The sequence below is a fragment of the Eptatretus burgeri genome, chromosome 3 (genome assembly GCF_056783735.1).
Source record: "Eptatretus burgeri isolate ZD-2024b chromosome 3, Ebu_testis_v1, whole genome shotgun sequence".
NCBI classification, from domain to species: Eukaryota; Metazoa; Chordata; class Myxini; order Myxiniformes; family Myxinidae; genus Eptatretus; species Eptatretus burgeri.
Genome location: NC_140963.1, coordinates 57,780,834 through 57,795,168, shown reverse-complemented (window position 1 = coordinate 57,795,168; position 14,335 = coordinate 57,780,834). Strand labels below are relative to the sequence as shown.

The window sequence follows — 14,335 nt, the reverse complement described above, 5'->3', positions numbered from 1 at the left end:
CACATTACAATTTGTCGCAGTTCACAACTCCTAAATAAACCAGAGTTGGTGTCAAAGCCACCCAATGCTCGCCTGTTTATATATTTATCGTTTTTAAGACGTCTAATAATTAATATTTTTTTATAATTCTCTAACAATTTTTTTTTTGGGGGGGTTGGAAATCACTTAAAACATGTAGAGATGCAAAAAAATTTTTTTTTCTCTAACAATTTTTTTTGGGGGGGGGACCAAGTCCAAAATCTAATGGCATGATCCTTGGACCATACCTAACCCCCCCCACCAAGTTTCGTCGAAATCCTAATCACTGAAAACATGTAGAAATGCAAAAAAAAGAAATCGAAATTTTGAAAAAAAAGTTGCAAAAACCTTTTTTTGATATAACAATTTTTTTTGGGGGGGGGGTTGGAAATCACTTAAAACATGTAGAAATGCAAAAAAATTAATTCTCCAACAATTTCTTTTTTTTGGGGGGGGGGGACCAAGTCCAAAATCTAATGGCATGATCCTTGGACCATACCTAACCCCCCCCCCCCACCAAGTTTCGTCGAAATCCGTCAAGGAGTTTTTCCGTAATACAAAAAATTTAACATTTTCATGCTCACGCTCACGCCGGGGGTATCACCATAGCTCTCTGTTCTTCGAACAGGCGAGCTAAAAATGAACATGACACATTGTAATACAAGTACTCGATGTTTGTCGACCTAGCTTTGCAGCTGTGATTAGCCTTCTTGTTTTTGTTTTTTTTTCAACACAATATTTGTCTTCGTACAAATACAATATTTGTATTAATCCCTGGCACTCTGATTGTACCATCCCTCGGAACCTTGGTGATGACTTCTCCACTCTGGATTTGCCGTGGCTGTTAGATAGCTCGATCAGAGATTTCTCAATTCCAGATTCGCCGCGGGACTCACCCGAAGGCTCGATCAGGGCGAGGTGAACGCCATATCGCTCCGGGCTTTCCTCCCTTTTGCCTTCCCATCCCGTAAATAATTATTTGAACAGTCCGTTCAAGACACAAGGGCATGCCACTCCCTCCCTGTAACTCCTCCACTCCACACCTGCACCTCTCCCATCCCAGAAAGCAATCTCAGGTCTACATTTTGGTGAGTACACCTGTAACTTGTCATTTAATTGTCAATTTGTGGATTTAAATTGTTCTTTATTGATTTGTGAAATATTTGTCTCTTAATATGTTAAGTGAGATTAAAAGTTATATTAGGGTGACCGTAAATGTTCCCTGGGTATGCATACTCTTCCCACCCCCACCTCCCCGTCCCCTTGCTCCTCTCACTCACCCATTATAACACTACGTTATAATCTAACCTCTAAACAAAGGTTAGGGACATCTCGCAGGCGTCCCGGAGCAGAGTTTGTTGTATCTGCAGCTCCCTGGTGTAACCTGACATAAAAACTCCTCAAGCTCCATAATTGTCATTCCCTCATAGCCCTCTTTGCTCTGGGGATTAAATGTTCACAGCTCCAGCACACTAAGCTCCACACACCCTGAGACTTGGGCATTCTCCTCCCCATGGACGACAGCCATTCCTCCCAACAGCTGCTACTTCTCTGGGGAACGGTCGCTCTCTTGGCTTTTTAGCGTCTCTCCAAAGCAGCTGTAATGATCAACAGCCTCTCTGCATGAGTTGCATCACCAACTGACGACCACACACGAGATGACAACTGATCTGGCCTTGTGTCAGGTCACGTGAGCTCTTGTTGCAAGGCTCACTGCCAGCTTTCTCAATACAGATTCGCCACACCCACACATTTTCATAGCTTGAGCTGTAAAGCTCTTATGTGCACTATTATATGTAAAGACCTCTAAACAAAGGAAAATAACATTAAGAATACACAGCCAGAGGTTTGAAGAGAGAAGGGCAAAACAGTTGGGTAGGAAAAACAAACATCTCGCTGTACATAGCAACATATATATATATATATATATATATATATATATATATATATATATATATATATATATAAAAATATATATATATATATATATATATATATCTATATATGTGTGTGTATATATATATATATATATATATATATATATATATATATATATATATATATATATATATATATATATATATATGTCAAAATTTGCTAATGCGTTACATTGCCTTCATGGAATTCGGTACGCTATAATTTTTCCTCTTTTTTGGATACCTTTGCCCAGTGTCGAATATTCTATTCCCACTACGTAGTTACATATCGTAGGACACATCTGTAATAAAGTGCGCGTCATTGAAATTCATCGTTTGTCCGATTTTGCATATCTTGTTCCGAAAAACGTTGATTCTGATGCACTAGTTTTGTGACGTCCGCGTAGAATGCATTTGCATACCGCTAGAAGCCATACTCGCATAAGTCTATTGGAATATTAATCGCCTTTCCCCCAGAGAATATGTTCAGAATTCTTTGTTCTGCAACACGTTTCGCCGGAAAGATCGATGAATTGCTCTTACGGAGTGGTTTCCTCGGTTCACGTGCGTAATATGTGTCCGTCAGAGTTTCACGGGGGAGCATAAATGATGATAAGCTTTACTATTTAGCTGCATTGCAATAAAGATATCAATTCTATGTATTGCATCGTAATTGCAGTACTGTATACCGATCTGCATGAATCACCTCTATTGATGGCCGATCGTGCAAAACAACGCCCAATGAAACTGATGATGCAGGTCTGTCAATTTCTTACACACGTGAAAGTGGTCTGCAGGTCACGTGAATGAGGTACAACAGAAGTGATGACGCTATAGACGTGTGCCTAGTTTCTATGTTGATTTGGGGTGGGAAGAGTATGCATACCCAGGGAACATTTACGGTCACCCTAATATAACTTGTAATCTCACTTAACATATTAAGAGACAAACAACACGTCATTGTTTTCCGATGAAGAAGCCTGTAATGGCCGTGATATCTCTGCTATTATGTGAAAAACGGCATTTTATCCCCTCATATTTCGGTCAAACCTGACGCACGTTAACCCCACTTTTTTGGCAAACATTCTATATTTTCTTCGTTTTCCAGTGACTGGAAGCATTTAGAATGAGTGAAACCCAAAAATGTGGTATCAAATGATTCCAGAAGTGATGAGTTGAGCGGAATTATTTGAATATGATTTTTCTGACCGGCTGTCACGCTTTTGTAATGCATTAGCTAATTTTGGCGTGTGTGTGTGTGTGTGTGTGTGTGTGTGTGTGTGTGTGTGTGTGTGTGTGTGTGTGTGTGTGTGTGTGTGTGTGTGTGTGTGTGTGTGTGTGTGTGTGTGTATACACGGTATATATATATGTATATATATATATATATATATATATATATATATATGTATGTATATGTATGTATATGTATATATGTATATATATATTGCACAAACTACGTTGTGCTATTCTAAACAAATGCTAAGGAATAGCTAGCTATCGTTGTACTAAACAATTTTATTCACCCCTAAAAATAATTCCCACAACACCATATACATGTGTATAAATATAAATGTATGTACAGATATTCATTCCTCATTGGAAGAGAGAATTAGGCCAGGCAATAAAGTGCTGAGGTTGGACAAAAATGTTAACAAAGCAATTCCACCTGAAATGGGTTCTTTGGAGGTATCTCTAACCACACAAAAAAGTCTACTCGAATCCATCCATGGCAAATACTCGTTTTCACTGAAAATCCAAGATGGCCGCCACCACGGAGCGTAAAATATTGAAATAGGCATAACCTTGCTGGAAATCAACATAGAAACAAAAATAAAGTGTCTAATCCTACTATTTTTGAGGTACTCTTCCATTTAATGATACTTTGGAGGAGATTGGAAGATGTGTTCACATTGAAATCCTCTAAAAATCCAAATTTTGGCCTAAAATTACCCCCAAATGAGCTAAATTAATTGTCTGAACAACCGGCTACAATCTTTGACATATGTATGCTACTTGGTGACATGTCAATTATTGGTAAGAAGAGTTGTGTACTCTTCCCTGGGGTGGCCATTTGTGTATAAAGGGATTGCATGTATCCAGACCACAAAGGCCGAGGTTGAGAGAGATGCATCGATACCTGCCACATTATGTCTAACTTGAGGTTCTGCATGTCCTGGGTATATGGGCGAATAGTTTCATATTTGATACTCTTCAATGCTGACTTTGGGTCTCTTTGAAATACGATTGAATGTTTGCCAACATTTTTTATGTCATCTAATGACAAAAATTTCTCGACGTACTCTACATATGACACACATTCCGCATACGCTGGCATAAGTTGTGGGCATGTTACACGATCGTTGACACACGTCGACATACGTTACTTGTACGTTACTCATAAGTTGAAACACATCAGTGTTCCAGACTCCTTGGTTTTTTTTTTTTTTTCTTCGGTATGATGGTGATGTTGACACTTCGATTTCTAGTGCGGTTATGATTTAAATCGTTGAGCGGCAGCCTATTAAATATATTATATTATAACCACACTAGAAATTGAAGTGTTTGAAGTGGATAAATTGAAGTGTATGACATCACCGTCATACCGAAGAAAAGAAAAAAAAAAAACCAGGGAGTCTGGAACACTGACGCTAACCATTACATTGACGTGTTTCGACTTATGAGTAACGTGTGTCAACGATCGCGTAACGTGCCTACAAACACGTTCCTCATAGGTTAGAAATAAGTTTCGGGTATGCTAAACATTACCTCGACTTATGAGTAACTTACAAGTAACGTGTGTCGACGTGTGTCAACGATCGTGTAACGTGCCTACAACTTATGGCCAGCATTATGCGGAACGTGTGAGTCATACGCTGGCATACGTCGAAAAATTTCAAGCATGGAAAATTTGTTTAACACCTTGGCGTACTACGACGTAAGCCAGCGTGCTCTTAACGTATACAAACTTACCCATAACGTATTCGACGTGTGCCAGCGTTTAAGCCAAATTTTGCATACGTCAGGCATACGCTGGCTAAATCGTCAAGGTGTGACAGGGCCTTTACCAGTGAAATGGGTAGATAGTACTTCAGGCAGCACTCCAGGATGGGTAGACCTACATGTGCAAGTTCTGGATGAGAGTCAAATCTAATACTTTGGCACCCGAAGCCAGCACACCGGATGGAAAACAGGAGCCTCACTGACACACAACCGACTCGTACGGTGGTTTCCCGAGCACTGACTGTCTGACTCGCTGTTGTCAGTGAGCCACAGCCTGGCAGTACGACCCACCTGCTGCTGCTGCTGCTGCTGCTGCTACTGTTCATATAATTTTCACATTTTCCCTCAATATTATACCAAAAATGACGTTGATTTTGACATTTGTACATGAATGCCACCTTATATGACCTTGAAAATATTTCCAAGTGAAAGAGCACATCAAAATTAGTTGGATTAGACACTTTTATTTGTGTTTCTATGTTGATTTTCAGCAAAGTTATGCCTATTTCAATATTTTACGCTCCGCGGAGGTGGCCATCTTGGATTTTCAGTGAAAACGGGTGATTGCCATGGATGGATTCGAGTGGACTTTTTTGTGTGGTTAGAGATACCTCCAAAGAACCCATTTCGGATGAAATGGCTTTGTTAACATTTTTGTTCAACCTCGGCACTTTTTTGGTGCTTATTTACTGGCCTAATCGTCACACAGGAGCGAGAAAGAAAATGGCGACACGTCATCTTCGAGCCAAAAACTCTCTCAACTCCTCCCCCGTTCATCACTTCCCTTTTAGCTGGTAAGAAATGCAGGGTGCCTGATGTGATTCATAATAACAATGTACTTTCCATCAGGAGTTTGCCAAAGCAACCATTTGCATTGCAAAATAGTGGATCTCTCTCCTAAAAAAAAAAAAAAAAAAAAAATGGACATCACCTTCTATTCTTCCTCCAATATCAGGAACATCCGGCACATCTGAGCATTACGCCATGCATCTTTAGGGAAGGGTCCACCAACTAATGCTGACAGATGGGTCTCAGTTTAACGCCCATCTGAGGGATGGTACACATTGAATCACCCTGCTTACAAAACACCAGGACGACAGTTACAGCTGGGCTGAGATCCAAACCCAGGCTAGACAGCTCAAAGGCGATTGTGCATAGGCTACCTCAAGGCTCTTCTGCCAGTTAGTTCCGGAGGCTATAGTTAGTTCCGGATAGGTTCCGATCATCAATTTGGTTTCAGACCAGGTCACTCTACCCTGGAAATGCTGCTTCTGCTCTCCCAACAATGGATGGAGGTCCTCAATGCCGGACATGAAATCAGAGCCATATCCCGAGACATATCGTGTGCTTTTGACATGGTTTGGCACCCTGCCCTGCTCACCAAACTCTCTTCCTATGGTATCCAAGGCCATCTCCACTCATGGCTCACAGACTTCCTCTCCTGTCGCAGTCAACGTGTGGCCCTAAATGGAGTTCTTTCATCCCCTCTTCCTGTCCAGGCTAGAGTTCCTCAAGGTAGCGTTCTGGGCCCTGTTCTTTTTCTGGTTTTCATCAATGATCTCTCTGACTCTCTGGAAAATCCTCTTTATCTCTTTGCTGATGACTCCACCCTCTGCCGTACCATCTGTCATCCCTCAGATCGGTAGGCAGCAGTCTCTTCACTCTCTACAGATCTGGATAAAATCACAACCTGGTCCAACATGTTGAACATGTCTTTCAATCCTGACAAATCTCACACTCTCACAATGTCTCTCCGAAAAGTCCGTTTAGAACCCCCCCCCCCCCATCCACTTTCTCAACAATCCTCTGGAAGAAGTCTTCTCTTTCAAGCTTCTGGATCTCACTATCTGCCATGATCTTTCCTGGGAAAGCCACATTTCCAACCAGGCCTCCAAAGCCAGTCGCGACTGGGAATCCTCCATCGTGCAAAGTCCTTCCTCGGCCCACCTGAGCTCCTGACCACTTACAAATCTTTCGTCCGCAGCCTGATGGAGTACTGCTCTCTTTTCTGGGCTGGTGCTCCTGCCTCCCACCGTTCTCGGCTTCACGCTTTGGAAGTCGAGGAATTTCGGATCATTGGCATCTCCCGCGATGAGGCTGAGTCTTTGGGCCTTTCACTTTCTCACCGCAGGCTGGTCGGTGGTCTTTCTGTCTTCTACCGTCTCCTCTCCAGTCTCGCCCCCCCCCTGCTCTCTCTGCGATTTGTCCCCACCACATTTTCGCAGGGCACTCAAGGTCCGCCAAAAACCCCCTTCTGGTAAAACTACCAAAATCACGAATCACTGCTCATCTTCACTTTTTCATTCCTCTTTTTTCCCGCCTTTAGAATATACTCCCTCACTCGATTCAATCCCATTCCTCCCTCCAGGCCTTCAAAACAGCCATTCACCACCACCTCTTATCACCCCCATCCAAATCCTTGATCTTTTCTACCCCTGTTAATCCACCCAAGTCCACCTCCTTCAAATTCCCGGCTTTCCATCCTGAAAGTCCCTGTAATGTCCATCTTGTATACATCATGTTCCCCACCCCTCCCTCTCCCTTCCATAGATCTCCATGTCTCTGTTCCCCACTGTTTTGTCCTTCCCACTCCCACCCCTCTTGTCTCATGCCCCCCCCCCACTTGCTGTGTGTTGTGTGTTAGCTCATACCACCCTCGACAAGGTATACAAAAAAAAAAGGAAAGGGTTACAGGGTACGTGGATTAATTCCATAGTGCATCAACAGGAATCTAAACCACAGCAGAAAAGACTTTACCATGTTAACCAATGGATTTTATCAACCTGAAGCTTGTGAGTGAGAGTATGTTGATTGCCATGCATGGAAAGCAAGGTGAGGTTTTCCATGGAGGTTAACATGCTCTTTCAGGCTTTCACTTGATAAAAAGGCATTGTTTCGCTTGTCTACCATTGCATGCCGACACTATAGCTTTCATGAGGACAAGTACACTATTCTATTTTACTGACCAAGCCACTTACGTAGGGTGGAGTGGAGTGGAGTGGAGTGGAGACGTGGTTGGAGTATCTGAGAAAATAAAAATTTAGAAAAGGAGGGTAGGCAAGTTTGGGTTGAGAGTGGTAACGGAAGGAAAAATAAAGTTTGAGAGGAGATAGCAGCATTTGTCAAATTATATTACATTTATTGATTTAATAAATGTATGGCCCAAATAGGAAAGGAAATACACAGAATCGAATCCAACAATGCATTAGAATGAAACGACAAACATGACTATGTTATCACCCAGCTCAAAAAAGTGAAGATATCACCGAAACGGAGGTGGATACTTCGAAACCTGGGACAACTCTGTTCCACCTTCTCAAACCCGCATATGGAGATAACCAAACCCTCCTCCACACCCCCCCTCCCCCCCCCAAAAAAAACACACACAAACACACATTTTTAGGTCTTAATTTTATATCTTTGCATGCATTTATCCATTTGAACAAAAATATACCATTTATTTAAGTGTCCAAAATCGGCTCCTTTCATGTTGCATCATTCTCATCTAAGTGAGTAAGAATGAACATATGGTGGCTTGGATGAAAGGATACTTGTTGGTACGATACCTTCTCAGCATCATAAAGCCATTCAACGTGTTTCAAGGCAATCGTAAACTTTATAAGTGTTTGTTGCTTACAATGTCCATTCCTACCTGTTTATCGGTAGTTTGTATGCTGTTTCAAGTCGGAATGCACTAATGATGTATGTGCTTGTGTACTTGTGGAACTTGTACACCATTTGCTGCTGTAAAATATGTATTCACCGTAGAAGCATGGAGGATATGTTTGAGACATGAAAGAAAAAGGTTCATTGGAAAAGAAAGATCTCGCCAATAATCAGAACACCTTTAACGATGTGCGTGTGGATGACTACATTGTGTTTCTTCCCTTTATGTAGTTGTTTCCTCGGAGAGATTGGTGACCATTGAGTATGGCACATGGATCACTGTCATTGTTCCCTGCCAGCTAAGGAAGGGAGGTGGGGGAGGAGAGTTGGGGTGAAGGGGGGGGCGTAATAGGGTGGGCAATGCCTCGATTGTACTGTAAAATCATTTATGGGCATTGTAGTTAAGGTGGAGGAGATGGCCACATTGCCTCTCCATGTTTTGCGATCGCTTTTCCAAATTCTTTTAAAACTTGGATGGTTTATGAAACAGAGAAGAATTAACACACACTAGCCCATGCTTGCAACATGATTGTCAGCAACAAATCCTGCACAATCTTGTTTTATCGTAGACTGACACTCACTATGTGACTGTCAATCGCATTATTGTCGGAAAACAAAATGTCTGAATAAGAAATGCAGGGGGAGGATGAGAATGGTGAAAGCTCTGAGCACTGCTGCTTTGGAACTGGTGCTGGTTTGTCGCCGACGGCGTCCCGGGAAAATGAAGCGGCTGTGGGTTAAGCCCTGGCTGGAGTAAAGGCCGGCTCAGGGAACATTCAACAAATCTGCTCGTGAAACTTGCTGGAGAAGATGAGCTCTCTTTTGCAAAGGAGGGTGTATGATATAGACACCCAGCAGGATTAAAAACAAAATCTGTTAAAGAGCGGAGGAGCTCCTTGTGAGCCAACGACCATCCATATCTAGTGCCCAACTGTGTGTGTGGACGTCCTCCTGCAGTTGGGTTGCTTTTGTTTTTTTAAGACGTTGGTGGCAGGATTTGCACTCCGGCCACTGTAAAACCCTTCACTCCGCAAAACGCAAGAAAACCGGAAAGAAAATCGAAAACCCACTCCGTGGGAGTACCTCCTGTGCATCTGCCCTCCGCAGGGCAGCTCATTGGGTGAAGGGATTGGGGCAAAGCCTTCGGGACCCCCACTCTTTGATGATAGGCAGAGAAGCATCGGGTAACCTTTTCGGGTCGGATTGCGGTTGTGTGTGTTGGGGTGGTGCTGAGGTGTCATCCACCGGACGGCGGTCGCCTTGGGTTAACCTGAGGCGGTCCCTTCAGCTGGGTGCCTGGAATGTCCGATTCCGAAGAGGGGATGATCACCTGTCTCTCATCATCTGAGCTCAAGCGTTTGAACATCGGTATTGCAGCACTGTCTGAGGTTCGGAGACTGGGTAGTGGCGAGATCATGGCGGGTGGTTACACGTACTATTGGTCTGGTCGCTCTGATGGTTGCCATGCCCAATGAGTTGCTGTAGCTGTGTCCAATAAGCTGATTGCAATAATAATTGAGGTAACACCGGTCAATGAGCATATTATGAGACGAAGGATTAGTCACTCCTTGGGTATCGTTTCCTTGGTCTCTGTGTATGCTCCCATTGAGGCGAGTGATCTCACCGTGAAGAACACATTCTATGCCACGCTTTCGTCTGTGGTTGATCAGTGCCCCAGGTGAGATACACTTCTTGTATTGGGGGATTTCATTGCATCAACTGGAACTGATAGGGATTGTTACGAGACATGTGTTGGTCCTCATGGGTCTGGAACTGTGAACCAGAATAGCACCACGTTCCTTGACTTTGCAAGAAGTCATGGACTTTGGGTGGCTGGTTCATGATTTCAGCACCCACAGGCTCATCGCTGGACTTGGTATTCCAATGCTGTTGGTATGGAAAAGGAGATTGACCACATGCTCATTGATGGTTGCTGGAGAGTTATCTAGAACTGCAGGGTCTATTGTCGTGCTTAGTTCCTCAATACTGACCACAGTCTTGTGAAGTTGCAGCTTAAATCTGGGAGAATGGTACCATCCCAACCTAGGCGGGATGTTGGCTCGCTCAAGGATGAGAGGGTGACTGAGGAGTTTGTTAACGGGCTGAGTGGGGATTTGGGGGGTCCTGAAGAGTTGTGGAATGCCTTCAAGACCAACATCCTTGATGTTGCCGGTGGATGTTTTGGAACTCACCGGAGGGCGAAAAAGAATTTTGTCTCTCAAGGGACACTGGATACTATTCGCCAGAATCACAGGGCCAGGCTTAATGGCAGAGCTGAGCTGTTGAGGGAGTTGAGGCATGAAACTGTACGTGCGCTGAGGGTGGACAAGGAGGCCTATGTGCAAGGAATCTGTAAGGGGTTAGAGCATCACCTGTGGTCAAGTGATTCTCTTCCTGCTTCAGGAGTTTTGCACATTGCGTTCCTCCAAGCCCGTCCTCGGTGTACTGCAGTTATAGCCGAGGGTAGAAGGTTCTTGACAGAGGAGTCCGAAGTGAAGGCCTGCTGGGTTGGTTACTTTGGGCGGCTGTACCAGGCTGATCCACCAGCTGTTGAGTTGGATGTCAGGGTTGTTGCTATTCCTATTGCTGACCCTCCAATCAACTGTGATCCACCTTCCCTTGTGGAAACGCAGGCTGTGGTGAACCTGTTGAAATGGGTTAAAGCTCCTGGGATATGTGGCATCCATGTTGAACTTCTCAAGGCTGGTGGAAATGCTGTACTCATGTCATTGCATGCAGTTCTGGGCTCTTCCTGGAACACAGGCATCATCCTAACTGACTGGAAGAGGGGCCTTGTTGTCCCTCTCTGGAAAGGGAAGGGTGATTGCCTAGACTGCAACAACTACCGAAGGGTGACACTGCTCTTCGTGCTGGGCAAGGTCTTTGCTTGGATAATTCTTGATGGGGTTCGCCACCATCTGCTTGCGCACCAGTGCCCAGAGCAGTCAGGCTTTACACCAAAGAGGTCAACGATTGACCGTATCCTTGCCCTTTGGGTCCTCACCCAACACAGACAAGTTTCGGTATGGGCTGCTTGTGGCCTCTGTTGATCTCTGCAAAGCGTTCAATTCAGTGAATCGGGATGCTCTCTGAAGGATTCTTCGTCTTCTTGGGGTGTCACCAAAACTGATCAATTTGATGTCTGAACTCTACTCTGGTGCTGAGAGTGCTGTGATTTGTGGTGATACCATCTCCAACTTATTTCCAGTTGTTATTGGAGTTTGTCAGAGGGTGCACTGGCCCCACACTTTTCAGTGATTGTATGGACTGGATTCTGGGGAGGATGTCAGAGTTCAAGTTGCTGTGCATCATTTGGTAATGTCAAGATCTCTCGCCTTGATTTCGCAGATGATGCACTCATCTTTGCGGAGACTCCGGATATCCTTTTGGTGACCCTCTAGGCACTGAATGAGGAGTCAGAGCCCATGGGTTTATGGGTTTCCTGGGCCAAAACTAAGATCCAGGCTTTCATTGACATCTTGGGCGCTGCTATCCTGTCTGTACCTGTTTGTGGTGAGGATGTTGAGGTCATGGAGAGATTCATTTACCTTGGCAGTGATATTCATGTCTGCTGGCTCTGAGCCAGAGGTCAGTAGATGTCTGGGTTGGGCCTGGGGAATCATGGATTCACTGGATCATGGGGTGTTGTGCTGTCGGTACCTGAGCAGTAGGACAAAAGTCTGAGTCTTCAGGTCCTTGGTGCTTCCCGTCTTGTTCTATGGATGTGACTTGGATTCTGACCAGGGGTCTGAGACAGAGACTTCATTATTTTGGTGCCAGGTCTCTTGGGGAAAATCCTAGGCTATCGCTGGTCAGACATTGTGTCCAAGGAGCGGTTGCTGAGAGAGGCTCAAATGAGATTTGTTACCTGCATCAGCTGTGGCTGTATGGACATGTGGCTCGTTTTCCTGACGCTGATCCTGCTCACCAGAACCTCTCAGCAAGGGAGCCTCTTGAGTCGAGGAGGCCAACGGGCCGACCATGTGCCTCGTGGTTGCAGTGGGTTGATCAGCATCTCAAGGAGATGGGGATGGGCCAGGAATCTGCCTGAAGGATGGCCAGACGGAGGCCCCTGGAGTCCTGGTGGAAAGTGGGCACAGCGACACGCTGCTCCGGTGCATGCTCCCATGACTGACCTGATCTAACCTTGTGTAAACTTTGAGAGGATGAATACAACACACTTCAACGAGCTTGTGGAGTGTGTCATTCCATAGATAGCGAGGAGAAATATAACATTCAGGAGCTCCATCTCGGCTGTCGTGACCCATAGTAACTTTCCGTTTTGTGGCCACGGGTAATAATGCAGTGCTGAAATTTAAACACACACACACACACACACACACACACACACACACACACACACACACACACACACACACACACACACACACACACACACACACACACACACACACACACACACACACACACACACACACACACACACACACACACACACACCTTGGATTTCCGCTTTGAATGTGATTATCAACATGAGACTGAAGTGGTTAAATTTATCCTCCGTAAAAGTTCATGAAGTGCTGATATTTCGGGCTTTACCTTCAGTCGGAGCAAAAGAGGGGCAAATATTCACCTCGATGGTATGCATCAAATGAGGAAACCTCACAACTGCATTGTCATTCTCACAATAATTATGTAATTGATATAAAGGCTGTTGTTACTATGACTAGGACTTTTGGTCTTTTGTATTCCCCCCCCCAACCCCTCAAACCCCCAAACCTCCCTCCCACCCTGACTAGACTCATCCTTTGTGCAAGAAATTCCCCATTGTTCCTCATGTAAATTATCCTTTTGCAATCTTCCCACAATGCTATATACAATCTTTAACAATATATAGTAATCATGAGTCACTTGTTTGTTTCACTCATTTAACCAAATAACATAGTAAGTTATCACGAAACGTCTGTAGAAGTGTTAAAATAATTGTTCGACTTGAATAAATTCGAGTAAAACATGGATATTGAAAAAAACACTTAATTATTCCAGCAATTGTTGAAATGTCACGCCAAGTAGAATAACAAAAATCCAATATCCCAGTGGTTAAAACGAATTCTTTGGTGGTGGTCGTATGGCAGCTTAGCTGCCAGGGTAGTTATAATTTCTTGAAGCGCGACTGTGTCGCTGATGCAGTGCCCCTCTACCAGTACACACACTGGAACTGGTACTCATTTGGCCGACCTCGGAAGGATGACAGGCTGAGTCAACCCCCCTGGTGTATTAATTCAGCGGCCGACGGGGCTTGAACTCAGGAGTTCGACGGGCTTGAACCAAGCTCGGAGTCCACTCTGCTCAAAGCTCGCTCAGCCAGGGCACACGGAGCGCCGGCAGCAGCGGCAAGATCGCCTGCACCATGTCCGCTAATGTCGAGCAGTCCTTGCGAATGCCCAGGGCGAGCACCGCTGCGGTTCGTGCACCCAGGCCTTGCAAACGGGCCATGGGAATACTTGTATCATACCCCACCCTTGATTATGCTTCGTTTAACTTTCGAATCAAAATTGTGAACTCCCATCTGGGAATTGAGGCCCCAACATCAGTGTGCCATTTGATAATTTTCATCTTGTCGATTTTGGCCATAAATAATGGCCTAGATTTGACCATACAGCTTTGCAAGGATCTGTAATGATTTCAGTGTCCAGGTGCCCCTGAGCATGTCAATTCACGTTGTGGGGAGATAAAGTGCATTCCTGCTTTTCTGGGAGTTAGAGTATGTTCTT

The 14,335-nt window shown here is 44.4% G+C and overlaps 1 protein-coding gene across 3 annotated transcripts in view; it reads left to right on the top strand.

The window, feature by feature from the left end:
* Positions 1-14,335, top strand: part of LOC147029978 (E3 ubiquitin-protein ligase NEDD4-like) — a 325,864-nt gene that overhangs the window by 122,488 nt on the left and 189,041 nt on the right. The gene's annotated exons all lie outside the window — the stretch shown is intronic.